The sequence below is a fragment of the Ambystoma mexicanum genome, chromosome 1p (genome assembly GCF_040938575.1).
Source record: "Ambystoma mexicanum isolate Mex_15411 chromosome 1p, UKY_AmexF1_1, whole genome shotgun sequence".
NCBI lineage: Eukaryota > Metazoa > Chordata > Amphibia > Caudata > Ambystomatidae > Ambystoma > Ambystoma mexicanum.
The window spans coordinates 613,084,762-613,112,267 of record NC_090921.1 but is presented as its reverse complement, the minus strand read 5'-3'; positions in this window follow the sequence as shown (position 1 = coordinate 613,112,267).

Genomic DNA, 27,506 nt, shown 5'->3' with positions numbered 1-27,506 from the left:
TTCTTAATCCAAATTGAGGACAGGCCAGAAGGCCCACACAAAAAAGATGTCTGCTCTGGATACATATACAAGCACGCAGTGAGGCAAAACACAGTCCAGCAAATCAGTGACAAGTCATGAGTACTCAAAGGAAGCAAAGGGAGATGTTTGATAAGGCGAATACAACAATGAGAAGAAGCATCCACATTGGGCATCAAGTCAAAATCAGACTTGCGCAAAAAGATAAGAACAGTGTTCCCACCAAAGTCATTGACATGTTCAACGACACAATTGTCACGGGGGGGGGGGGGGGGGGAAGGTGTGGAAAATGTGTAGGGTGGCTTTATACCAAAGAGTGCACAACAATCAGAGTCACGAGTATGAATAGCACATCCCAACATAACAACCCTTGCAGGGAGTTGTACCTTATGCATCAAGAAACCAGGAACGAGAGTCTAGTACATTAATACTCTGGAAGAGACCAAATGAGATAGCATGTCACCAGTATGTGGCAAACAGCACCACTTCTACACTGTGCGCGTGAGACAACCTATGTTACCTACGTTGGCCAATTTTCTGTAATCATTTTGTCGGACACTTGCCCACAAAGCGGGGATGATGTCACAGCGCATTCATCTTTGTTCCGCCCCCAATTGTTTAAACATTTCGTTAATGCTCTAACCCCCAGCTTAATTGCAATAGTAATGGTTTGTCCTTGGGAGGTGATGGTTTTAACTGTAAACATGGCCATCACAACCCCATGAATAGCGGCAGTTGGCTACCCTGGGATGTTAGCAACCCAGCGCTGCGGGCCGAACCAATCTGCCCAGTGAGGGTCACTCAATATGAACTTCGTTAGACCTGCGAAAGCAGGTGATGCAGCAATGGGTCATTTAAGCGCAGAGCTCCCACCAGTAGCAACTTCACATTGCACCTCGCGTGTGCAGAACACCGGCGTACGGGACATGCGAGGCAGGGCAGGGACGGGACGAAGGGAGTGGGCGAAGCAGGGGATCTGGGAGGACTGCGAACCGCTCAGCGTCAGAGGGCCTTGCACCGGGTGCAGCAGATGACATATATACAGTTATTCACCCAGACCTTGTTGGCATATTTTTTCATGACTTCACCAATGCGATTCACGCAGAGCTTTACTTGTTATTAGGTTTAAGACAAACAATTGTTAAGAGGAACGTTTTGCGTTTAGATTACCAAAAATACAACTAGATTGAGAACTCGGGGAATGCCGAGTAAAAGTCGAGTAGATATTTCTCAGAAGTACGGAACGACGACAGACATCGCTCTTAGTCCCAGGAAGCGCCCCGCGTGCACCACTTAAGAGATTATTGATGGCACGGTGAGGTGTGCGGGCTGAAGACATGCATTGCCTGAGGCTTGCCAGGCCCACGTGCCTGATAACGCTCTCTTTCCACGTGAGTGCTGAGAGGTGGCAGAGTGGCCGTGAACTTGGCACTCGGCCTATCAGATGCTGCGGGCGTGCAGCAAGCTTGCTAAGCCAGAGCTGGCTTCGGCTCAACGAGGGTTAGGCGAGGAATGCGAGCTAAGAGGAAGCAACGTCTTATCACCAGAGGGGCAGAGGCTGGGCCGTGAAGAGTGCGCTCTGCCCCGATGCCTGCTCCCATACACCTTGAGGTCTCCGACGTAAGCAATCGTTTTGGAAGTGCACTGAAAGCATCTCCTTGAGGTCCTCTTCGTATCATTGAGGGTGCATACACTCATTCCCACCTTGAGTTTCATTGACCTCCAAGCATATTTGGTGCCCGACATCAAAGAGCTGAGGGCAAACCATGTCTATCTTAAGTTAACACCTTTTAAAGGGGCCTTGACCAACAAGCACACGTTTATAGTAACGGGGCATTTCGTTTGTGAACACTGATGCTTCCTTACAGAATATGTGCATACAATCAGCCCCACTATACGGCTTAATTCGGTGGCAAAATCGTATATAAAGCACAGGGGCAGCGCAAGTAGCTGCAGATTCCCCTGGGGCTGTATGTATTGGCCCCTGCAAAGCAGAACAAAGAAAAAAAGCCAAACTAAAGCTGTTAAGCTTTCGTTGTCAGATTCACAGGGGGCCCTCAAGGTATGGTGGCCTATTTCAATTGAAAAGAATATCTTAAGAATGATATCCTAAGACATGTGACTCTTATTGACTCCCAGATCGTCTTGGCCGACGCGATGGAGAACATAGCACAATACTTTGCAAAGAAGTAACTGAGATCTCGATCACAGAACTGCCAGATTGCCTCTGATGGATGGTCCACAGGTCGTTTACACATGCACAAAATTCGTTTAGGCTCCCGCATTTTTTCAGTAATAGTGCCCCATGGTAGCAATACACCGTGGCGACCTGAGTTCCACCCCGAAATACCAGGCAGATAACCCAGTGTGTGCTCTATCGTAGCTAATCGAAATATGACTGCTCCAGAATAAAAACATTATATATGAGAAGGGTTATCCAAAATATGTACTTCAATGACAGGCAATGCATAAGCAGGCTGATGTGCACAAGTGGTCTACTGCACTCCATTGCTAGAGGTGGTGGTGGGCAAAACCAAAAGGTGATGGCTGGAAGGTTTTGAATCCATCATAACCACGGCCACAGGGCAACCTTCCAAACCATCGTTTTTTAACCTGCTAAGCTATTACAGAAGGGGAAAAACCATATGCAAATCAGGTTTGTTCCCACCACAAAAGGGGCAGTTCCGTCCATACTGCCCGAAGTGGTGGTGGGCTATCAAGAGGCAGAACGCAAGAATCAATAAACACATCATGCAAATGTAGGCAATCCTGATACCCACACTCAAGTGAACTGGTGAGACAGTTCAAAATCTCATATACAATAATGATGTGATACACTAGTCATGGATGAAGAATAAAAACAAAGGTGATTTATTCAGCATTGGAAACACAAGCAAATTATAAACCTCCTTGTCCAATTTTGGTAACGTGGATGTAATGGCAGGCTTATCTCCAAAAGGTCGTGGATCATTTGTTAGTTGCAACACAGCAAAAATACAATTATTACCCAATGATAAAAGGGACTGTCCAGTCAAGGTTGTATAAAAATATCTACTTTATTATTATCATAACAGACAGTTATAGCACACTACAAAATACAACACACCCTGTAAAGTAATGCAGAGCACAGGCAGTTTCAAATGGAATGCACTCTGGATGCTGACAGGAGGGTAGTCGGTATAGTAATTAATCGCAATAGTTCAAAGATACTCGGTTTCAACACAAAGGGAGCGATGGGTTTTAAAATGTCACTAGGGGCCTTCGGAGAAGAACCAGCGGGACAGAACCACAATGTACCTGTTGCTTGTAGGTGTTCTTGGTGCTCGACAGGGTAGAGTCGGTGTCAGGGCACTTTGCAGCTTCTGTGACAGAGTTCAAGATGGGAGACACCTGTGGGTATCAGGCAGCAACCAGTCGGCAAGCGAGGATGGCTGCAGGCTGGCCTACACAGCAACTCAGGGTTAGGAATCGTTGTCTCAGTACTGGTCGGTGATCTGAAGCACTGGTCGAGACGTTTCAGATGGTGTTAGCGACTGCGGCATAACAACAGTCAGCAGTGCAGTCTGGTGCAGCTTAAGGGACTCGACTGGCTCGAAAATGTCCTTTAAGGCGGACATCGGTAGATGTTTATCGATGCCCTCCTCCTAGCTGCTTCATTGGGCTTGTGTTGTCCTTTAAGGCGGCCGGCCCACAGCTAAGTGTTGCAGGCAGCTGCCTTATCCTTGGTTTGGTTCAGAGACTCTCTGGCACTTCCCACCTAGGAAGCTTGCTGCTGAGCCTAGCAGGGCACACTGTGTGCTGGCTGGCTACTGGTTCTGGAGCTGCTTGGAGGGTCCTCTAGATTCATTATCTCCCTCTGTTCCCTGAGAGATGTTTAGGGGAGGGGTCCTGCTTCCCTCTTGGAGGTCCTGGCCTTCCTTCACTGGCAACAGATGTAAGGCATATTGTACCTTCATCCAGGGTCCAATGCTGAGTTATTCTTGTTACTCTTTACAAAGTGTTCAGATGATCTGCTCAAAAGGAGGGGCTCAACCCTCTTCTAAAGCCAAATGGACCACAGGGATTGGTGTAGGCTAAGCCGCCCTTAATGAACCAATCCTGGGTCCCCACCGACAATCTCCTGTATGCAAGAGGTCATAACCAGAGTGCTTTGCAAAAGGAAAGATAAAGGGGTAAAAACATGTAATACAAATCCCCACCAATCCTCCTGTCTGTTGTGGATCAAAAGGTCTCTCTAGTCAATGGAGCTCTCTGTGGTTCCTGATTAAAGCGGCAGGTCTCCCTTGAAGCTGTGGGAAGACCAGAATTTCTGGTGCCGTCAATCCACATAATTGTACCTTCTGAATGGGGGCCCCTCTGTGGGGATGACTACTGTCATATACACAATTCCAGACATGTAATTTCACTGCCAATCGCTACTAAGGGCAAGAGCTGGCTTCATGTTGACACAGTGGATATGAAAGGGTGTTGGGGATTTCCGGTCTCTTTTGTTAGCCTCTGCAGCCAGGTCCCATGCAGGCCTGTTTGAAGTACACTCTATTAGTATGTTAATTATGTTAATCGCTGCCAGCAACTACAGAGTGACACAAAAGAACAGGCAGATCCATGGAGCCTTTGTTAGTTAATTAGACTGGCCATGGCAGGGTGAAGTTTTGGCCCTTCCCCTTCTGAGATGGCATGGTGTACTCCTTGCTGTCATATCCCAACTAAATATGTCAGAGTAGACTGCACCTGTAGGCTGTGTCCACCCAGAGTACACGGGTCTATGTGTATGTCGTGCGGTGAGCATAGGAAAATGTGTGCGGATTAGCCGCACACATTTTTCCGAGGTTGTTCTACCATCATTCAATTCCAGATAAAATTAGAAAAACCCAGGTGACCGCACACCCACTGTGAGGATGGTTGAATTTCCCACATGCCCCCCAGCTTCAACATGTGAACCACCACCCTATTGAGGGTCTGATTCATCATCAAGGTGAAAGTACTGGCTGAGGCCATCTGCATTTCCATGCTGTTAGCTTGACTTGTGCTGGATGCCCATATTGAATGCCTATTTGGCCCAATTGAAAAGCTTAGGGTTCTCCCCTTGCATGGCCATTAACCATTGAAGAGGCCAGTGGTTTGTCTGGATCACAAAGTGCAACCCAAAGATATAGGGTATCAGCTTCTTTATGACTCACATGACCGTATAAGCCTCTTTTTCAATTACGACTCAGTTCCTTTCCCTTTTTGTCAATCACCTGCTAATGTAGGCGACAGGTGCTTGTGGGATGTTTTTACCCATGCATCCAAGCCCTACCATAAAACTGTGCAGTACTGGCATGGAAAACATCATGATGGCCAGAACTCCCCAGAGAGTGCACAGGGAAAACATGAAGAATAGACTGCCACCCATTTTTGCCTATGTTGTGAGCACAGGAGGGCACTGCCTAAAACCATCATTGGGCTACACACACAGTAGCCTGAAACCATTGGGAATGGCAATGCTGATTGCCAAAAGCAACCCAGAACTGTGGGGAATTCATTTTCTTAATCCCAAAAATGGTTGCAATACCGGTACTCACCACTATCAGAAAGCCGGCGTTTTAAAACCACCAGACTTTTGTGTAAAACTGAACAGAGGAACCAAAACCAGGCCAAGGAAAAACTTGCTAAGAGGTGGATACAATGTAAAACTATATTCTGAAATGACTTGAAGGAAGTAATTATTTAATGTACATGTAAAAATTGTAAGTTTTGATTTAAACTGGGAACTAAAGTGACATTTAGCTGAAACCTGGCTTAATGAAACTGGATTCTGCCTGACAACTACCCCCGACAGGAGTTGAAACTGGATCAACAGCCACTCTTCCCAGGCCTATCTGCATCCTGCTGCCCCTTGCCAAAAGGAGTTCACCTCTCTGATTAGATTAGGGGTGGTGCACCTGGGAACTGGAAGGGACAGAACAATGCAACTTCCTTGACTCAGGCAAATGTTATATTGGGGGCGTTGTAAAATAGCTTCCTCTTGGGAGAAACTGGGGGGCAGCTGCGCCTCTGTGAACAAGCTGGCTTGGGGGAAGTGGATAAACCAGTTATTCCACCCTGTGATGTGGGAAGCCACACCCCTTTTTGACCAGAGCATAATTTTAAAAAAATAGATAACTCATAGTGCGGAATTGTCAGAATTATATAAGTAATATCATTATTTTTGTGATTTGTTGGTGCATATTTTAAGAGGCGTTAGGACCCTGTGGTGTATTCTGGGGGGTTGCTAGCGGAAAATAGGGTCTTACTCCACATGTCTGCATGTTAAAAATCTGACACTTCATCAATTAATGTCCATACTCCTTGCGCACATGTGTGTAATTTTGGGTAAATGTCCGATATTGCAAAACCAGTTAAAAAGCACAAAATGTTGTCATTTTTGAATGCAAGCCCCCAGGAAGATCAGAGGCGGACAAGCATGGACCATACGGAATATATAATGTGTACATGTAATTTCAACAAATTGTGTATCTGGGAAAGATGTATTTGAATCAAATATAGATTTGTGGGCAAACTGACCAGGGCAGGATCCTCTGACCATAAAACCTACAGCATCACTCTGACTCACATTTCCTTCCCCCTATCAGGGGAGAGAGGAGGAATTGGCCAATGATAAGTGAGAGAGGCAGGTTTAGTTATGACCAACGCACACACCCACTTTCCAAAACACATAAAAAGAGACTGCTGGGACAGGTAGAGAGATTCAATTCCATTTGCTGCAGAGCATGCTGACCGACGACTTCACATCCAGAGATCCAGACTTAAAATCCATCAATCTCAAGAACCTGTAGCAGAAATTAACTCCAGAATTTGTAGCAGAGAGGCCTGAATCCACCAGCTGAATCCTCTTCAGCAGGCCTCAAAACCAACCAAACTATTCAACAGCCGGGCAAGCTGTTTGAATTTTGCCAAGAATTTTTGCAAGAACCTGTACCAGTATCCAGAAAGCAGTGCTGTATCCGGAACCCGAGAGAACCACAAACCAGACCATTGTGAGCAGATCAGGTGCTTGACAGACCAGCAGAGCAGAGCTGACCCAGATCGCTGTGAGCAGAACTGGTGCCTGATTGACCCGCCGAGCAGACAGAACCACAGCCGGACCTGTTGACCAGATCCGTGACGAGGCCTAGTTCAAATTTATATTGTGAGTACCTAGCAGAACTGTGCAGAACCAATCTCTTAGTTAAAATAATCTAATCCAAACTATTTTAACCTAAGTAGAACTGCCTCCTAGAAATCATGTCATCTGTCATTTTTTAAGCTGCACAACTGTCACCTGTCAATTCTGCAGCTGCAAGCTGTCACCTGTAATTTTGAGTTTACTTTAAATCCGAAAAACTACCTTTATTTAATCGTCCGTATCTCTGGAACCGTTTGGGCTAGGAACGATCTAGGCCTTCCAACGAACCTAGAACCGACTTCCTACTCCCTATACTTTTCCCGTAATCGCGAGACACGCACTCGCGAAATTTACCGCGATTAGCGATTTGGCCCGATTTCTTCATCTGTAGAAATCAGCAGCTTTTTGCTTCTCTTTGCTAAAATTTGTTTGCAATCTGCTAATCATTCATAGAGTATTGTTAAAGTGAGCCTGAACTAATATAAAGTAGCCATCACCTACCCTGAACCTCTAGAGGGAATTAAAAGCAATTTTAGCACCTTTTCACTTCCTTGCAAACCACATTAAAGTAATTTGCCTGTGTTTAAAACTCATCCCTGTTTTCCCTAAGCTTGCTGGGAGAACTGGAACTGTGTATTGCATTATAAAGTGTGATTTGTTGGGATTCTTGAAGACTGTGTGCTCTCCTTCCATTTCTGGTATTGCATAGGGGGGGAGTGAATTGTCAAAAGAAAAAGTGATCATATTACCTTTTGCTGAAATCATAACAAGTTATTTCTGTACTGCATTTTATTCCACCTTGCGTTTCCTTGAACCATATAAAGCATTCTTTCCCACCTTGTTCTTCTGTTCCTATTCATAGTTACCTCTTGCTGATTACTGCTCATATTCACAAGTGTAATATCCATTATCAATTTATTTATAAATTTATAAATGTGATATATATATTGTTTAAATTTTCAAATAAACCTTTTAATTTGCAAAACAAACCTACTTCTTGGCTCAGTGGGGTCAGGGGGATTCTAAGAGGGGGGTGTTATACAAGGGTTGTCATCCAGAGTACTGAACTGGATATAAAAATACATCAATAAGGGTTTTTCTCAGCATCCCAGACTAGGCATTGACTTAGCTGTAGTGTTGATTGAATATCGCTTACATGCTAAACCCTTGAGAATTCAGCTGAGCTAACACTGCCCCAATCCCAAAACCACAGGCATCTGTCTGGATAATAAACTCTTGGCCCTAGTTTGGCACTTTCTGAACTGGGGCCCTGCACAATCCATCCCTTAAATTGAGGTTTGACAGGCGTGGGTCCAAGTTACCTTCTTCAGCATTTTCTTGGAAGTCACATCATTCAGGGGCATTGCAATTGTCCCATACCCCTGGATGAAGGACTGGGTGCACCCAGCGAGAACTATAAAGGCTCTCACCTCTGTCTGTGTGGTGGGGCTGTCCCAATCCTTCACAGCCTGTACCATCACTTTGAGAGGTTGTTTCCTACCTCCACCAATCAGGTGGCCTAGGCAAATCACTGTGCCCAGCGCTATCTGGCACTTTGTTGCCTTGGTAGTCAGACCTGCATTCTGCAGCGCATGATGCCCTTGTTTCAGGTGGGATAAGTGATCATCCCAGGTGTGGCTGACCAGAGCAATGTCTGTAAATAAGCGACACTGAAGTATTCCAGCCCAGACAAAACCTGGTTAACCATCCACTGAAAAGTGGCAGGGGTATTCTTCAGTCCGAAGGACATCACACTGAACTGATTGTCCTTCTGGGGTTGAGAATAATGACCTCTCTCTCGCTCCCTCTGTCAAGCCTACCTGGCAATACCCTGCCTTGAGGTCGAAGGTACTCATGTATTTGGCATCACCAAGCTTGTCAAAGAGCTCAAAGCCCAGGGAATAGGGTGAGCATCTGTCTTTGTGAAATAATTGAGCCCCCTGTAATCCACACAAAAGCAAACTTCAGTCTTCCCATCACTGGTCTTTTTAGGGACCAGTACCACTGGGCTAGTCAAGAGGCTGTGGGATGGCTCTATCACTTGGAAACTTGCTCTTTGATGGCGTCCCTGACCTTATCGGACATCTGGTGAATCTTACTCTTCACCCGTTTACTGTCTCCACATCATTGGTGCACCAATCTGCACGACCTGCAGTCATTAAAAACAGGCCATCAAACTGTCCCAGTAAACGGCGACAGTCTGTCAGTTGCCGTTGTGACAGGTCCATTGCAAGGTTGACACCCTGCACTCACCCACCTGTGGCTTCAATGTGCAGGAGGTCTGGAAGGGGATCGATATCCTCCTCTGTCTCTCCATCAGTCACTAATGCCATGACCAAGCCATCCCGGGTACAATGGGATTTTAGCCGGTTGACGTGAAAGACCCTGCACAGCTGTTAAGTCCTTTCACATCAATGTGATAATTCACCTCACTGACCTTTTCCAACACACAGTAAGGCCAAGTCCATTTGTCCTGAAGGCCACTGGGTTTGACAGGCTCCATAATCCACGCCCACTGGCCTGGAGGATACATTGTCACTGTGGCCTCCTGGTTGTGTCAGTGCTTCATCAGCTTCTGGCTGGCCTTTAGGTTTTTCGTTGACTGTTCCATGTACGTTGCCATTCTAGACAGAAGGCCAAGTACATAGTCCACCACACATCGCGTAGGGGATATAGGGTTGCCCTCGCATCCCTCTTTCACTAGACTGAGGGGACCTCATACAGGCTGTACAAAGAGAAGCTCAAAGGGGCTAACCTCCTATCATGCCTTTCAGGGTCTTGTTGAACCACTCAACAGGTCCATTTTTTTATGGATGGAAGGATGTAGAGAATCGGTAGGTGACTCCACACTCTTCTCACATAGTCTTCATATACATGGATTTGAAGTTTGATCCCCTATCAGAAACGTCTCCATTGGGGAATCCAACAAGGGAGGATATCCCAATCAGATCCTTCACAACCACAGGGGCTTTGATGCTTCTCGGGGGACAGCCTCAGGGTACCTTGTGGCGTGGTCTACCACGCCCAAGATATGTCTGTTCCCTGAGCGGGTTTAAACATATAAAGATCCCACAATGTCCATGCCTATTCTCTCAAAAGGCCACCCAACCATGGGTAGTGGAATGAAGGGTGCCTTTGTGGCACCACTTGACTTGCCAGAAGCTGGACAAGTCAGGCAGGATGGGACAAATTCCTAAACCTTTTCACTGAACTGCGACCAGTAAAGGTGCAAAGACAACTGGTCCGATGTCTAAAGGATTTTGGTGAGCCAAATCCAAAAGGAGCTTCCTGTGGCACTGAGGAATCACCAACCTTCTGCGCTTGCCCTCAGAGTCTTTTGGCTCACTATACAGGCGTCCATACTCCCAGTACACTTTGAAAAGACCAGGCGCCTCTCCCTTAGCCTGCTCCTCTGCCTGCTCTGAAAGTTGCTCTGATGTGGACCCCCAGTTGATACAAACTCATCCAGCGTGTGCAGGCCCTTTAGATCTGTGCTCAGCTGTCCTCCACCTAAGGTTCCTGACCTGTGCCAGCCAATTCTGATCAATGAGTCCCCTGCTACCAAAGTAGGGTCTTCAGTGGCTACTGACCCTCTCCCACAGGAGTAGGTGAGTCAGCAATATGTGCAACTGGACTAGGGTCTAACGGCCACACCTGTTTCATGAACTCATTGGGAACACAGGGCACAACTTCACATAGCAGTGCGGGGAAAGACTGCACTTTGAAGGTGGCTGGCGCAGGCATTCATTAAAGAGTATGGGCTGTCATGACCCCTACCAAGATGGCCGCCAATTCAGGACTTGGGGCAGAATTCAAGATGGCCCGTGTCTCTGGAATCTCTGGTGGTCTAGAGTTACAGGGTGCAGCCCGAGGCTATAAAACCATGCTCAGGCCACACCCTGTGCTTAGCTTTTCTTCTGCTACCTATGTGAGCAGTGTAATGCTTACCGCTCCCAGTTCCACCTGCACGGAGAACTTCAACATTTTCGCTACTTCATGCAATCCTGCTTACCTGTCATCCAGTAACCTGCTGAAGCTTTTCTGTGTTACAGAGCCGTTCCGATTGTGATACTTACTCGATCAGCAGGACCTCTCACCGATCGGGCTCTGAAGCAGCGTCTGCTCCTGAAACGAGAAAGACACGCAGTAAGAACTCCATAGTTGCAACAACGCCCACTTGAACTTTTCCCAGAGAACCCGCTTTTTTGTGCATGTTGCCGGTCTGTCACACTCTCATCAGCTGTTGCTCCAATCATCACCCATGCAGCAGCTTCTATCTGGCATGGCATTTCGCGCATCACGCCCCTCCAGAGACACAAAGAAACAAGAAATGTTTGCATTATTCGTGATTTGCGCCACCAACAAAACAAAGAAAGACACAACAACAATATTAAACAAGAGACAAGAACAATACAAACCAAGTCGCGCTTTGCACCACAAACTCCTAGAACTCCAGAAGAACGCACGCAGCACTAAATGAACACTTAACTCCACATCAAACGGTTATTCTGTCCGCCTGTGTGCCAGCCAGCAAACCTTGGGGGGGAATAGAGAGGTGGGAGGAAAGTAGGGGAACACATACTGAATACTTTTGCTTGTTTACCCATAGGTGTTCATCCAGGCCCCTCATAAACCTTGCCAGTGGTTCACACCCTACCAGGCCACTCCCAACTACACTGGTCACTGGGCTATAGCTCTGCAGTGGCACAGTTGGGAAGGAGGCGCTTAGGAACTCATCATATCCAGTCCATTAGTGAGGGCAACACTTCTGACACTCCTGACCAGGCGCTCCTGCATGACACTAGATGTAAGCGTTACAGAAAGCTAAGCCCACAGTTATAAGCCCTGCCCGAGTGCCATGGAGTCTGAGGTAGATCACTTGGCTGCTCTTTTAGGGGAATTGTGGGCAAAGGGTCATGTATTCAGAAACTAACGCTATGAGAAAATAATGAGTTGTGAACCAGGAGAGAACAGAGGAACTAGCAAAACGCCTAACCAGGACCCAAGCAGGTCAGGTCCCTTTACCATGTCCATCTGATGGCACTGTGGCAGGGCCAGCTCAAATAGAAGTTACCACTCCAGTCACAGTCCCTTTAGCTCCACCTGAACGGTTTTTGGGGATCTACAGAGGTACGCCATCTTTATGAACCAGTGCCGGATCCATTTTTTGTGTCGTCCTGGGGCTTTCCCCACAGATCAGACAAAAGTCGTCTTTGTGCTATCATATTTAGGTGCCAACACAGCTGGTTGGTCTGTGTCGTTAGTCAATCAGGATGACCCTGTTCTATACCATTTTACAAGTTTCCAATAAGAGTTAGACAAGCTCTTTTCACGTAGAACACAGGGGCAGGGACCCATCAACAAGGTTCTCAAGATTTGCTAGGGTACATCACCACATTTAATCGACTTGTTGCTGAGACAAATTGGCCTGAGGAGAAAAGGATTACCCTGTTTCATCGAGGCCTTCGTAATGAGCTCAAAGATGTCCTGGCACAGGTAATCAATCTGCCAAACGCTGTTCGGAGTACATAGAGCTGGTGGTGCAGTTAGACCATGGGTGCACAACATACGGCCTGCGAGCCAGTTGCGGCCAGCCATGCTGTTTTGTCCGGCCCGCGAAGCACAAAGACTTTCCTAATGGAGGGAGGCCCGCAAGCAGCATCGGCCGCCCTCCATTAGGAAAGTCTTTGTTGTCTTCCGGGCCGAACAAAACACTGGCCGTCATTGGCTCAGCACACACGCATCACGTCGCTCCTACGAGCCACGTAGTGCGTGTGTGCTGCACCAATGGAGTGCCAGCACTACAGCTGGCGTGGCCAGTAAGGCTTGATGCCGGAAGGCATTTCAGCCTTGCTTGCCACGCCAGCCGTAGTACCACTCACCTCACCAGCGTTCCAGCTTACCTGCCTTCCAGCACGTCTCCGGTAAGTGGTCTGTGAGTTTGTGTTTGTGTGTCGGGTCTGTTCTGCTGTATGTTTGTGTTGTGTATGTTGAGATGGGGGAGCTAGGGGGGTGTCGGATGTGTATGAATGTTTGTTTTTGAGTGTTTGTGTTGTGTATGTTGAGATGGGGGGTGGGGGGGTGTGTCGGATGTGTATGAATGTTTGTTTTTGAGTGTTTGTGTTGTGTATGTTGAGATGGGGGGTGTGGGGGTGTGTCGGATGTGTATGAATGTTTGTTTTTGAGTGTTTGTGCTGTGTATGTTGAGATGGGGTGGGGGGGCGTGTCAGATGTGTATGAATATTTGTTTTTGAGTGTTTGTGTTGTGTATGTTGAGATGGGGGGTTGGGGGGTTGGGGAGCATGTCGGATTTGTATGAATGTTTGTTTGTGAGTGTTTGTGTTGTGTATGTTGAGATGGGGGGTGGGGGCGTATCAGATGTGTATGAATTTTTGTTTTGGAGTGTTTGTGTTGTGTATGTTGAGATGGGGGGTGGGGGGGGCGTGTCGGATGTGTATGAATTTTTGTTTTGGAGTGTTTGTGTTGTGTATGTTGAGATGGGGGTGGGAGGGGCGTGTCGGATGTGTATGAATGTTTGTGTTGTGTATGTTGAGATGCATGTATGGGTGCATGCTTCAGAGTTTGTGTGCTGAGTTGGGGGTTTGGGTTTGTATGGGTGCATGCTTGGGAGTGTGTGTGCTGAGTTGGGGGGTGGGGGGTTTGGGTCTGTATGGGTGCATGCTTGAGAGTGTGTGTGCTGAGTTGGGGGGTGGGGGGTTCAGGTCTGTATGGGTGCATGCTTGGGAGTGTGTGTGCTGAGTTGGGGGGTGGGGGGTTCGGGTCTGTATGGGTGCATGCTTGAGAGTGTGTGTGCTGAGTTGGGGGGTGGGGGGTTCAGGTCTGTATGGGTGCATGCTTGAGAGTGTGTGTGCTGAGTTGGGGGGTGGGGGTTTCGGGTCTGTATGGGTTCATGTTGTATGCTTGAGAGTGTGTGCTGAGTTGGAAGGGGTGGGGGGGTTCGGGTCTGTATGGATGTATGTTTGAGAGTGTGTGTGCTGAGTAGGGGGGTGGGGGGTTCGGGTCTGTATGGGTGCATGTGTGAGAGTGTGCTGATTTTGGGGGTGGGGGGTTCGGGTCTGTATGGGTGCATGTTTGAGAGTGTGTGTGCTGAGTTGGGGGTGGGGGGTTCGGGCCTGTGTGGGTACATGTTGTATGCTTGAGTGTGTGCTGAGTTGGGGGGTGGGGGTTCGGGTCTGTATGGGTGCATGTTTAAGAGTGTGCTGATTTGGGGGGTGGGGGGTTCAGGTCTGTATGGGTGCATGTTTGAGAGTGTGTGTGCTGAGTTGGGGGGTGGGGGGTTCGGGTCTGTATGGGTGCATGGTGTATGCTTGAGAGTGTGTGTGCTGAGTTGGGGGGTGGGGGGCTCGGGTCTGTATGGGTTCATGGTGTATGCTTGAGAGTGTGTGCTGAGTTGGGGGGTGGGGGGTTTGGGTCTGTATGGGTGCATGTTTGAGAGTGTGTGTGCTGAGTTGGGGTGGGGGATTCAGGTCTGTATGGGTACATGGTGTATGCTTGAGTGTGTGCTGAGTTGGGGGGTGGGGGTTTCGGGTCTGTATGGGTGCATGCTTGAGAGTGTGTGTGCTGAGTTGGGGGGTGGGGGGTTCGGGTCTGTATGGCTTCATGGTGTATGCTTGAGAGTGTGTGCTGAGTTGGGGGGGTGGGGGGGTTCCGGTCTGTATGGGTGCATGTTTGAGAGTGTGTGTGCTGAGTTGGGGGGTGGGGGGTTCGGGTCTGTATGGGTGCATGTTTGAGAGTGTGCTGATTTGGGGGGTGGGGGGTTCGGGTCTGTATGGGTGCATGTTTGAGAGTGTGTGTGTTAAGTTGGGGGGTGAGGGGTTCGGATCTGTATGGGTGCATGTTTGAGAGTGTGCTGATTTGGGGGTGGGGGGTACATGGTGTATGCTTGAGTGTGTGCTGAGTTGGGGGTGGGGGGTTTGGGTCTGTATGGGTGCATGTTTGAGAGTGTGCTGATTTGGGGGGTGGGGGGTTCGGGTCTGTATGTGTGCATGTTTGAGAGTGTGTGTGCTGAGTTGGGGGGTGGGGGGTTCGGGTCTGTATGGGTACATGGTGTATGCTTGAGTGTGTGCTGAGTTGGGGGATGGGGGTTCGGGTCTGTATGGGTGCATGTTTGAGAGTGTGCTGATTTGGGGGGTTCGGGTCTGTATGGGTGCATGTTTGAGAGTGTGTGTGCTGAGTTGGGGGGTGTGGGTTCGGGTCTGTATGGGTGCATGGTGTATGCGTGAGAGTGTGTGTGCTGAGTTGGGGAGGTGGGGGGTTCGGGTATGCATGAATGTTTGTTTTTGTATGTTTATGTTGTATATGTTGAGATGCATGTATGGGTGCATGCTTCAGAGTTTGTGTGCTGAGTTGTGGGGTTTGGGTCTGTATGGGTGCACGTTTGAGTGTGTTTGGGGCATAGTGTTTGGGGGTGAGGGTGCCATGGGGCATAGTGTTTGGTTGGGGGTGAGAGGGCCATGGGGCATAGTGTTTGGTTGGGGTGGGTGACAGGGGGCATAGTGTTTGGTTGGGGGTGAGGGGGTCATGGGGCATAGTGTTTGGTTGGGGGTGAGGGACAGGGGGCATAGTGTTTGGTTGGGGTGGTAGCCATGGGGCATAGTGTTTGGTTGGGGGTGAGGGGGCCATGGGGCATAGTGTTTGGTTGGGGGTGAAGGCCCATGGGGCATAGTGTTTGGTTCGGGGTGAGGGACAGGGGGCATAGTGTTTGCTTGAGGTGTGGGGGCCATGGGGCATAGTGTTTGGTTGGGAGTAGGAGCCATGGGGCATAGTGTTTGGTTGGGGGTGGGAGCCATGGGGCATAGCGTTTGGTTGGGAGTGAGGGGGCCATGGGGCATAGTGTTTGGTTGGGGGTGAGGTGGCCATGGGTAATAATGTTTGGTTGGGGGTGAGGGACAGGGGGCATAGTGTTTGTTTGAGGTGTGGGGCCATGGGGCATAGTGTTTGGTTGGGGGTGGGACTCAGAGCCATGGGGCATAGTGTTTGGTTGGGGGTTAGGGGGCCATGGGGAAGTGTGTTTGGGTGGTGGGTGAGGGACAGGGGGCATAGTGTTTGCTTGGGGGGAGAGGGACAGGGGGCATAGTGGTTGGTTGGGGGTGGGAGCCAAGGGGCATAGTGTTTGGTTGGGGTGAGGGACAAGGGGCATAGTGTTTGCTTGGGGGGTGAGGGACAGGGGGCATAGTGTTTGGTTGGGGGTGGGAGCCATGGGGCATAGTGTTTGGTTGGGGGCGAGGGGGCCATGGGGCATAGTGTTTGGTTGGTGGTGGGAGCCATGGGGCATAGTGTTGCACTCCAAGAGTGAACTCAATAATAAAGCTAAAACAGGCACAGTTAGGAGATGTACATCCTTTGCTTTTTTGAGGAAACCTGACTCAACGAAGGCCGTACTCCTCTTGGGTAACCCAAATAGCAAACTATTGCAGTCCAAAATAACGGAATGTCCAATTAAGGGTCAATAAAATATATATAATTTAATTAAACAGACGATATACAATAACTAAATCGAAATAAATGATAACAATGGAAAATGTGTACTACAAAATGTAAGTTTGAAATGCAATAAAAATCGTTACCCCTCAAAAACATATTCTTTTTCCATGTGTTTAATACAAATTGGGGGTTGAAAAAGCCTCCTGACATGTCCCGCCTACCGCCCCGCCCACTTTTACTTTTCGGCCCACTATAGCCCTCATTTAAGATACTTTCGGCCCTCTGTCAAAATCAGTTGTGCACCCCTGAGTTAGACCATCGTTTGCAGGAAAGGAGAACTGATTGATCCCGTTCGGAAGGATGGCTCTTGCACATGCACCCACGAGAGACACCATCCCGTGGAGAACCCGCCGGAACCCATTCAATTGGGTAGCGTTAGAGGGCCATTGACCAAGGAGGAGGGGGGGACGCCAACAACAACTCTGCCTGTATTGTGGCAAGGCAGGACATTTCCTGAAGGATTGTCCTAGTAAGCTGCCACAAAAACCTTTGGGAGCAGTTGATGTCGAAGCAGTCGAATTTAGGAAGCCTTCGGAAAACTTTGTGACTCGACAAGAGTAGAGATTGGCTTGGTGAGGAAGGAGAAGACATCAATGGTCTCACATCTCCCAACACCAGTAATCCTTCTCAATCCTAATCAACCACAGTGGAAGCATGCTCTTGAAGCGTATGTTGATTGTGGGGTGATAGGAAAATACATGGACCTTGCTGTGGCCCAGCGGATAGGCGTACCAATACAACAGAGGGAAAAGGTGAACGACATAGTCTCGCTTGATGGTTTGCAATTGTCTTCTGGACCAGTAACCCAGTGTACAGAGGAGGTTGAACTGTTTTGCCACGATGGCCACTATGAATGCATAGTATTTGACCTGATGAATGCACCCCAGTTCAAGCTCATAATATGCATGCCCTGGTTGGAGTGCCACATTCCAGTCATAAACTGGCAGACTCATGCAATGGTCTTCTCAGCTGAATGCTCACAGACATGGTATTCATCAGCAACCATGGTAACCCACTCACCGACTCGAGGAACTCTGAATCAAAATGATAAAGTACTGCTTGGCATAACCGAACAGTTGCCTCCAACAATTGACGATTATCAAGATGTTTTTCAGAAGGAACAGGCCAACATATTACCACCGCACAGACCATAACATCTGCCAGATAGACTTAATACCAGGATCCCAGGTCTCATGCAGTGACATCAATGAACTCACAGAGAAAGAGACTCAACACCTATGTGACTATCTGGACCAGTACCTGGCAAATGGGTTTATTCGACCTTCAAAGTCTCCTATCTCCACTGCTCTCTTCTTCGTCACCAAGAAAAAGTGAGACCTCAGGACCTGTATAGACTACAGAGGACTCAATAAAATTACAATGAAGAACCGGTGCACCCTGCCGTTAATTCCGGTATTTCTGAACCAAGTAAAAAATGCCAAAATATACACCACATTAGACCTCTGAGGGGTGTACCACTTGGTGCGAGTAGAAGCTGGCGGCGAGTGGAAGACAGCCTTCCACATCAAGTTTAGGCTGTTCGAGTACACCGTCATGTCCTTTGGCCTGTGTAACACACCAGCGGCCTTCCAGTTCTTTATGAACTATGTCCTGAGAGAACTCCTGGATGTTTGTGCTATGGTATACATAGATGAAATTTTAATTTATTATGCGACATTGGAGGAACACGTACAACAGGTGAAAGCAGTCCTGGAAAAGATACGACAACATCAGTTATATGCTAAATTGGAAAAATGTTCCTTCCATGTGACTGAGGTGGAATTCTTGGGTTTCATCTTGACTCCACAGGGAATCCAAATGGAAAATCGAAAGGTGGAAGCAATCCTCCAGTGGCCCTCTCCTACATCAGTAAAAGCAGTGTAGAGCTTCCTGTGTTCACCAATTTGTATTAGTGGTTTATATCTGATTTCTCAAACATTGCACATCCAATCACCTCCCTGCTTCAGAAAAATAAAACCTTCACATGGACCGCAGAAGCTGAACAAGCTTTCGCCCAGCTCAAAAGGAAGTTTACCTCTGTGCGGTACTTAGACACCTGGATCCAGAACTCGCATTTCTAGGGGAAACTGATGCGTCGAGTGTGGCAATGGGTGCCGTTCTGTCCCAACAAGACACTGAAACCAATCAATTACACCCGGTGGCGTTCTGGTCTAAGAAATTCTCCCCGGCCGAGTGAAACTATGCAATAACAGATAAGAAGCTACTCGCCATCAAGACAGCTTTTAAGGAATGGTGACACCTTCTGCTCAGAGAACGTCTCACCATCACAGTGTTTACCGACCATTGTAACCTACAGTGGCACCTCCTACATCAGTAAAAGCAGTGTAGAGCCTCCTGGGGTTTGCCAATTTTTATCAGTGGTTTATATCCGATATCTTGAACATTGCACACCCAATCACCTCCCTGTTTCGGAAAAATAAAACCTTCACATGGACCGCAGAACCTGAACAAGCTTTCGCCCAGCTCAAAAGGAGGTTTACCTCTGTGCTGGTACTTAGACACCCAGATCCAGAACTCGCATTTCTAGTGGAAACTGATGCGTCCAGTGTGGTAATGGGTGCCTTCTGTCCCAACGAGACACTTAAACCAATCAATTACACCCGGTGGCATTCTGGTCTAAAAAAATGTCCCTGGCCGAGTTAAACTATGCGATAACAAATAAGGAGCTACTCGCCATCAAGATAGCTTTTAAGGAATGGCAAAACCTTCTGCTCAGAGCACGTCACACCATCACAGTGTTTACCAACCATTGTAACCTACAATACCTATGGACAGCCCAAGCAAAGTCTCTGCGCCAACTAAGGTGGGCCCAGTTCTTCACAGAATATGACTTCACAGTAACATATCACCCTGAACTGAGAAATGGAAAAGCTGATGCTTTATCTCATATCGGATGGGACGCAGAGGGTGAAGACGTGTAATTCCTGAAAACAAACTGTTGGGAGTTACAAGCTCTACTCCACCTATGAAATGAGGTCCGACAATCTATGAAGCCAGATCAATTACAGGTATGGGTCTCTCAGGATCCTCAGCAAACTGAAGACAATGGACTTCCTTACTACTAAAAAAGGCTTGTATTTACCGGATTCCATTATGCAGCACAATGTTCTGCATACCGATCATGATACACTTACAGCAGACCACCCTGGAATCACAAAAACTATGGCAAAGATTTAACAGTACTTTTGGTGGCCCACGTGGCGAAAAGATGTTATGCAATATGTGAAGACCTGCAACGTTTGTGCATGAAACAAAGTACCAAAAACCAAACCACAAGGAATACTCCGCCCACTGTCTATACCACCTGCCCCATGGCATACAATATCCTTAGACTTTATCACTGAATTTCCTCCCTGTAACGGTTACAACAACATCCGGGTGGTTGTCAATCTCTTTTCTAAAATGGCGCATTTCATCGCCTTGAAGGGATTACCAAATGCAGGAACTCTGGCACAATTATTCTTGGCAAATATAGTCCGATTACATGGTTTCCCGTCTGTAATCATATCTGACTGAGGAAATCAATTTGTATCCAAGTTTTGTAAGTGCTGCTGTAACAAAGCCCACATTGAAATCCGGCTAGCCAACAGTCACCATCCACAGACCGATGGCCAGACTGAAAGAACAAATCAAACCCTTGAACAATACTTATGCTGTATGTTTGTGCAAACGGACAGCTGGGTTGATCTCCTTTGGGCAGCAGCATACGCTTATAACAATAGCATCCATAGCTCCACAGGTTTCTCACCCTTCTTTTTTCTGCATGGGAGGGATCCACGTACCACTGCTTTAGATCCACCTTCACCATTGGAAATGCCCACTATGACTTTGTTACACACCAGTATTAAAGAGACCCTCGAAAAGGCTACCAAAACACTGCAGGACACCAAGGCAGCTCACAAGCGCTTTTCTGACAAACTGAGAACTGACACACACATATACCACACAGGGAATGAGGCATGGTAGCAACAAAACACATCCAATTAAAATGCCCAAAAAGGTTCCACCCAAAATATATTGGCCCATATCCTGTTACTTCCCTTATCAATTCTGTGTCAGTTAAGATAGGGTTACCCACATCCGTTGAGAATGCATCCAGTTTTTCAGGTGTCATTATTGAAACCTGTACAGCCTGCAACATGAAACTCTATACTTAAGCCCCCACAAGTGGAAATATTGGGAAGGAAAGTAAGTACAATGTTCGAGGCATTTAAGACTCCAAAATCATTAGAAAGAAACTTCATTATCTTGTAGATTGAAGAGTTACAGTGTGCTAGATAGACCTGGGAACCAGCAGAAAACATACATGCTCCTCGCTTATTAGCTCGCTATCACTGCGATCATCTGACTCGGCCAGGACCAGGGGTGGCTCTCCTTGGGGGGGCTTTCAATGGGAATGCTGTCATGAACTCATTGGGAACACAAGGCACATCTTCACATGCGTGGGGAAGGACTGGGCATTTAAGGTGGCTGGCTGGCACAGCCGTTCATTAAAGAGTATGGCCTGTCACGACCCCCACCAACATGGCCGCCAAGTCAGGACTTTGGCCAGAACTCAAGATGGCCCCCAGCTGGCCCATGTTTCTGGGATACTTGGTGGTATAGTGTTACAGGGTGCTGCCCGGGGCTATAAAACCACACCCCAGGCAACACCCTGTGCTTAGCGTTTCTTCTGCTACCTATGTGAGCAGTGTAATGCTTACCGCTCCCGCTTCCACGTGCACAGAGAACTTCAACCTTTTTGCTGCTTCCTGCAATCCTGCTTACCTGGCATCCAGTAACCTCCTGAAGCTCTTCTGTGCTCTGCAGCCGTTCCGATTGTGATACTTACTTGATCAACAGGACCTCTCACCGATCGGGCTCTGCAGTGGCTCCAGCTCCTGAAATGAGAAAGACGCGCAGTAAGAACTCAATAGTTGAAACAACGCCAATTTGAACCTTTCCTAGAGAACTTGCTTACCTGTGCATGTTGCTGGTCTGTCAACACTCTCATCAGCTGTTGCTCCAATCATCCCTCATGCAGTGGCTTCTATCTGGCCTGGCATTTCGCGCATCACGCTCCTGCAGAGACAAGAGGAGACAAGACATTATTTGGATTATTTGCGCTCCGAGACACCAACAAACAAAGAAATAAGAACACAATTAAACAGGAGACAAGAACATTACAAACCAAGTTGCGCTTTGCGCTGCAAGCTGCTAGAACTCGAGAAGGACACACGCAGTGCTAAATGAACACTTACCTCCACATCAAACGGTGAGCCAGTCCACCTGCACGCCCGCCAGCAAATCTTGGGGGAGAATAGGGAGATAGGGGGAAAGTAGCTTCCCCACTTAAGGAGCCCTCCAGCCTCTTTTCCTTTGCAGATGGGGAGCAGGTGCAAGTGGATCTAGGTCACCTGGCCTAAGCCCCGCCCACCTGGTGCCTTCCTGCCTGCCGCTCTTTTACACCACTTAGCAAGACCCGCCCACCTGGTGCCTTCCTGCTTGCTGTTCCTTTTCACCACTTAGCAAGCCCCATCCACCTGGTGACTTCCTGCTTGCCGCTCTTTTTCACTACTTAACGAGCCCTCCAGCCTCTTTTCCTTTGCAGATGGGGAGCAGGTGCAAGTAGATCTAGGTCACCTGGCCTCAGCCCCGCCCACATAGTGCCTTCCTGCCGCTCTTTTCACCACTCAGCAAGCCCCGCCCACCTGGTGCCTTCCTGCTGCCGCTCTTTTTCACCACTCAGCAAGCCCCGCCCACCTGGTGCCTTCTTGCCCGGGCGTCCTAAGCAAAGGGCAGATGAAGAAAAGGGCAATTCCTGTTTGGACCAGGAGGATCCAGGGCCCGACCCCCTGCTCAGACAGCAGGTAAGCATGCACCAACATTTGTTACTCCCTCTGTCCCTACAGGACATCCCCACTGTAACGCTCACCTGATTCCCACAGAGGCGCCGGTCTTGACTGGGTGAATGCCGTATCTTCAAAGGTGATGTGTAACACACGGTTGGCTCTTTGGGCTGGACCTCTGTGCACTGTATGTCTGACTCGAAGAGTAAGATGTCTGCAGATAGAAAATGTGGGATTAATGAACTGGGGTTATTGGGTGCCTCTCTCCTCTTCCCTTTCTCTTCTCCTGTAGAACCCCAAAGGTTAACACCCTCACCTTAGGTAAGTGAACGCCGAGCTCTCCATCTGCCTCGGGGCAGGGTGCCGTATTCAGTTTCTTCACTGGATAAGGGTGCAGGCCTCTTGACCTCAGAGGACTGCTGTCCGTCGTTAACTGCACGAACGGTAAGTTCTGGGCACTTCAAATGTCTTAAAAGTCTTTTGTAATGATATCTCTTGTTTTGCAGGGTTCCGGCGATGGCGGATGGCGGGCTGATGAGAGTTGAGGATCGAACCCGCGTGAGGAATAGAAGCGCCTGGAAGCACGTAAGTAAGCGCTTGTAGCCTGCTTCACGATGCGCACTAACTGTCCCTTTTATCTTGCAGGTACAAGTTCGGAGCTTTAGGGAAGCTGAAGGGTGCTGGAATACCCACTGGATTCGGCGTGGGAAGGAGTAATGGCACGTGAGTAATAAAGTTGCCCAATGTCTTTAAACGCACCTTCTTTTGTCTTTCAGATGCAGGATGCAGCGCCGAAGGCCTCCGGAGCGTGCGAACAGCTGGTAAGCTTTTGTCTTTCAGATGCCGGAATGCAGTGCGAAGACCCCCGGAGCATGCGAAGAGTAGGTAAGCCTTTGTCTTTCAGATGCCGGAATGCAGCGCGAGGCGTTGGTGACAGCCGATGGACCAGGTAAGAGATGCGCTGCCACTGAAGACCGTAGTGCTAACCTGTTCTTTCTTGTCTTTACAGGTGCTGCTGAAGACTGGATTCCAGGATGGTAAGCCTTTGTTCCCTTAGGCCCAGGATCAGAAGCAGAAGACACGATGAGCGTTCTGCTGCAGAGAATGCAGAATAACACAAAGCAAGATTCATCCATCGGGTGTGGTTTAAATAGCCTCCTGTAGTGCTTAGGTGTCTCCTTCCACAGCCACGCCTAGGTAAGAAAAGAGTTCCTGCTTTCCCGAAGAGTTCCAGTGTTCTGAACCTAGGGAGTGGCTCCTGCCCCACCCAACAGGAAAAGTAGTCCCAAACAGAAGAGGATCAGGGGTTCAACTGGCAGGCAAGTAAGCAGCATGGTCTTCACATTGCACCTCGCGTGTGCAGAACACCGACGTACGGGACATGCGAGGCAGGGCAGGGACGGGACGAAGGGAGTGGGCGAAGCAGGGGATCTGGGAGGACTGCGAACCGCGCAGCGTCAGAAGGCCTTGCACCGGGTGCAGCAGATGACATATATACAGTTATTCACCCAGACCTTGTTGGCATATTTTTTCATGACTTCTCCAATGCGATTCACGCAGAGCTTTACTTGTTATTAGGTTTAAGACAAACAATTGTTAAGAGGAACGTTTTGCGTTTAGATTACCAAAAATACAACTAGATTGAGAACTCAGGGAATGCCGAGTAAAAGTCGAGTAGATATTTCTCAGAAGTACGGAACGACGACAGACATCGCTCTTAGTCCCAGGAAGCGCCCCGCGTGCACCACTTAAGAGATTATTGATGGCACGGTGAGGTGTGCGGGCTGAAGACATGCATTGCCTGAGGCTTGCCAGGCCCACGTGCCTGATAACGCTCTCTTTCCACGTGAGTGCTGAGAGGTGGCAGAGTGGCCGTGAACTTGGCACTCGGCCTATCAGATGCTGCGGGCGTGCAGCAAGCTTGCTAAGCCAGAGCTGGCTTCGGCTCAACGAGGGTTAGGCGAGGAATGCGAGCTAAGAGGAAGCAACGTCTTATCACCAGAGGGGCAGAGGCTGGGCCGTGAAGAGTGCGCTCTGCCCCGATGCCTGCTCCCATACACCTTGAGGTCTCCGACGTAAACAATCGTTTTGGAAGTACACTGCAAGCATCTCCTTGAGGTCCTCTTCGTATCATTGAGGGTGCATACCCTCATTCCCACCTTGAGTTTCATTGACCTCCAAGCATATTTGGTGCCCGACATCAAAGAGCTGAGGGCAAACCATGTCTATCTTAAGTTAACACCTTTTAAAGGGGCCTTAAACTGCAAGCACATGTTTATAGTAACGGGGCATTTCGTTTGTGAACACTGATGCTTCCTTACAGAATATGTGCATACAATCAGCCCCACTATATGACTTCATTCGGTGGCAAAATCCTATATAAAGCACAGGGGCAGCGCAAGTAGCTGCAGATTCCCCTGGGGCTGTATGTATTGGCCCCTGCAAAGCAGAACAAAGAAAAAAAGCCAAACTAAAGCTGTTAAGCTTTCGTTGTCAGATTCACAGGGGGCCCTCAAGGTATGGTGGCCTATTTCAATTGAAAAGAATATCTTAAGAATGATATCCTAAGACATGTGACTCTTATTGACTCCCAGATCGTCTTGGCCGACGCGATGGAGAACATAGCACAATACTTTGCAAAGAAGTAACTGAGATCTCGATCACAGAACTGCCAGATTGCCTCTGATGGATGGTCCACAGGTCGTTTACACATGCACAAAATTCGTTTAGGCTCCCGCATTTTTTCAGTAATAGTGCCCCATGGTAGCAATACACCGTGGCGACCTGAGTTCCACCCCGAAATACCAGGCAGATAACCCAGTGTGTGCTCTATCGTAGCTAATCGAAATATGACTGCTCCAGAATAAAAACATTATATATGAGAAGGGTTATCCAAAATATGTACTTCAATGACAGGCAATGCATAAGCAGTCTGATGTGCACAAGTGGTCTACTGCACTCCATTGCTAGAGGTGGTGGTGGGCAAAACCAAAAGGTGATGGCTGGAAGGTTTTGAATCCATCATAACCACGGCCACAGCTCAGGGCAACCTTCCAAACCATCGTTTTTTAACCTGCTAAGCTATTACAGAAGGGGAAAAACCATATGCAAATCAGGTTTGTTCCCACCACAAAAGGGGCAGTTCCGTCCATACTGCCCGAAGTGGTGGTGGGCTATCAAGAGGCAGAACGCAAGAATCAATAAACACATCATGCAAATGTAGGCAATCCTGATACCCACACTCAAGTGAACTGGTGAGACAGTTCAAAATCTCATATACAATAATGATGTGATACACTAGTCATGGATGAAGAATAAAAACAAAGGTGATTTATTCAGCATTGGAAACACAAGCAAATTATAAACCTCCTTGTCCAATTTTGGTAACGTGGATGTAATGGCAGGCTTATCTCCAAAAGGTCGTGGATCATTTGTTAGTTGCAACACAGCAAAAATACAATTATTACCCAATGATAAAAGGGACTGTCCAGTCAAGGTTGTATAAAAATATCTACTTTATTATTATCATAACAGACAGTTATAGCACACTACAAAATACAACACACCCTGTAAAGTAATGCAGAGCACAGGCAGTTTCAAATGGAATGCACTCTGGATGCTGACAGGAGGGTAGTCGGTATAGTAATTAATCGCAATAGTTCAAAGATACTCGGTTTCAACACAAAGGGAGCGATGGGTTTTAAAATGTCACTAGGGGCCTTCGGAGAAGAACCAGCGGGACAGAACCACAATGTACCTGTTGCTTGTAGGTGTTCTTGGTGCTCGACAGGGTAGAGTCGGTGTCAGGGCACTTTGCAGCTTCTGTGACAGAGTTCAAGATGGGAGACACCTGTGGGTATCAGGCAGCAACCAGTTCGGCAAGCGAGGATGGCTGCAGGCTGGCCTACACAGCAACTCAGGGTTAGGAATCGTTGTCTCAGTACTGGTCTGTGATCTGAAGCATTGGTCGAGACGTTTCAGATGGTGTTAGCGACTGCGGCATAACAACAGTCAGCAGTGCAGTCTGGTGCAGTTTAAGAGACTTCGACTGGCTCGAAAATGTCCTTTAAGGCGGACATCGGTAGATGTTTATCGATGCCCTCCTCCTAGCTGCTTCATTGGGCTTGTGTTGTCCTTTAAGGCGGACGGCCCACAGCTTAGTGTTGCAGGCAGCTGCCTTATCCTTGGTTTGGTTCAGAGACTCTCTGGCACTTCCCACCTAGGAAGCTTGCTGCTGAGCCTAGCAGGGCACACTGTGTGCTGGCTGGCTACTGGTTCTGGAGCTGCTTGGAGGGTCCTCTAGATTCATTATCTCCCTCTGTTCCCTGAGAGATGTTTAGGGGAGGGGTCTTGCTTCCCTCTTGGAGGTCCTGGCCTTCCTTCACTGGCAACAGATGTAAGGTATATTGTACCTTCATCCAGGGTCCAATGCTGAGTTATTCTTGTTACGCTTTACAAAGTCTTCAGATGATCTGCTCAAAAGGAGGGGCTCAACCCTCTTCTAAAGCCAAATGGACCACAGGGATTGGTGTAGGCTAAGCCGCCCTTAATGAACCAATCCTGGGTCCCCACCGACAATCTCCTGTATGCAAGAGGTCATAACCAGAGTGCTTTGCAAAAGGAAAGATAAAGGGGTGAAAACATGTAATACAAATCCCCACCAATCCTCCTGTCTGTTGTGGATCAAAAGGTCTCTCTGGTCAATGGAGCGCTCTGTGGTTCCTGATTAAGGCGGCAGGTCTCCCTTGAAGCTGTGGGAAGACCAGACATTCTGGTGCCGTCAATCCACATAATTGTACCTTCTGAATGGGGGCCCCTCTGTGGGGATGACTACTGTCATATACACAATTCCAGACATGTCATTTCACTGTCAATCGCTACTAAGGGCAAGAGCTGGCTTCAGGTTGACGCAGTGGATATGAAAGGGTGTTGGGGATTTCCGGTCTCTTTTGTTAGCCTCTGCAGCCAGGTCCCATGCGGGCCTGTTT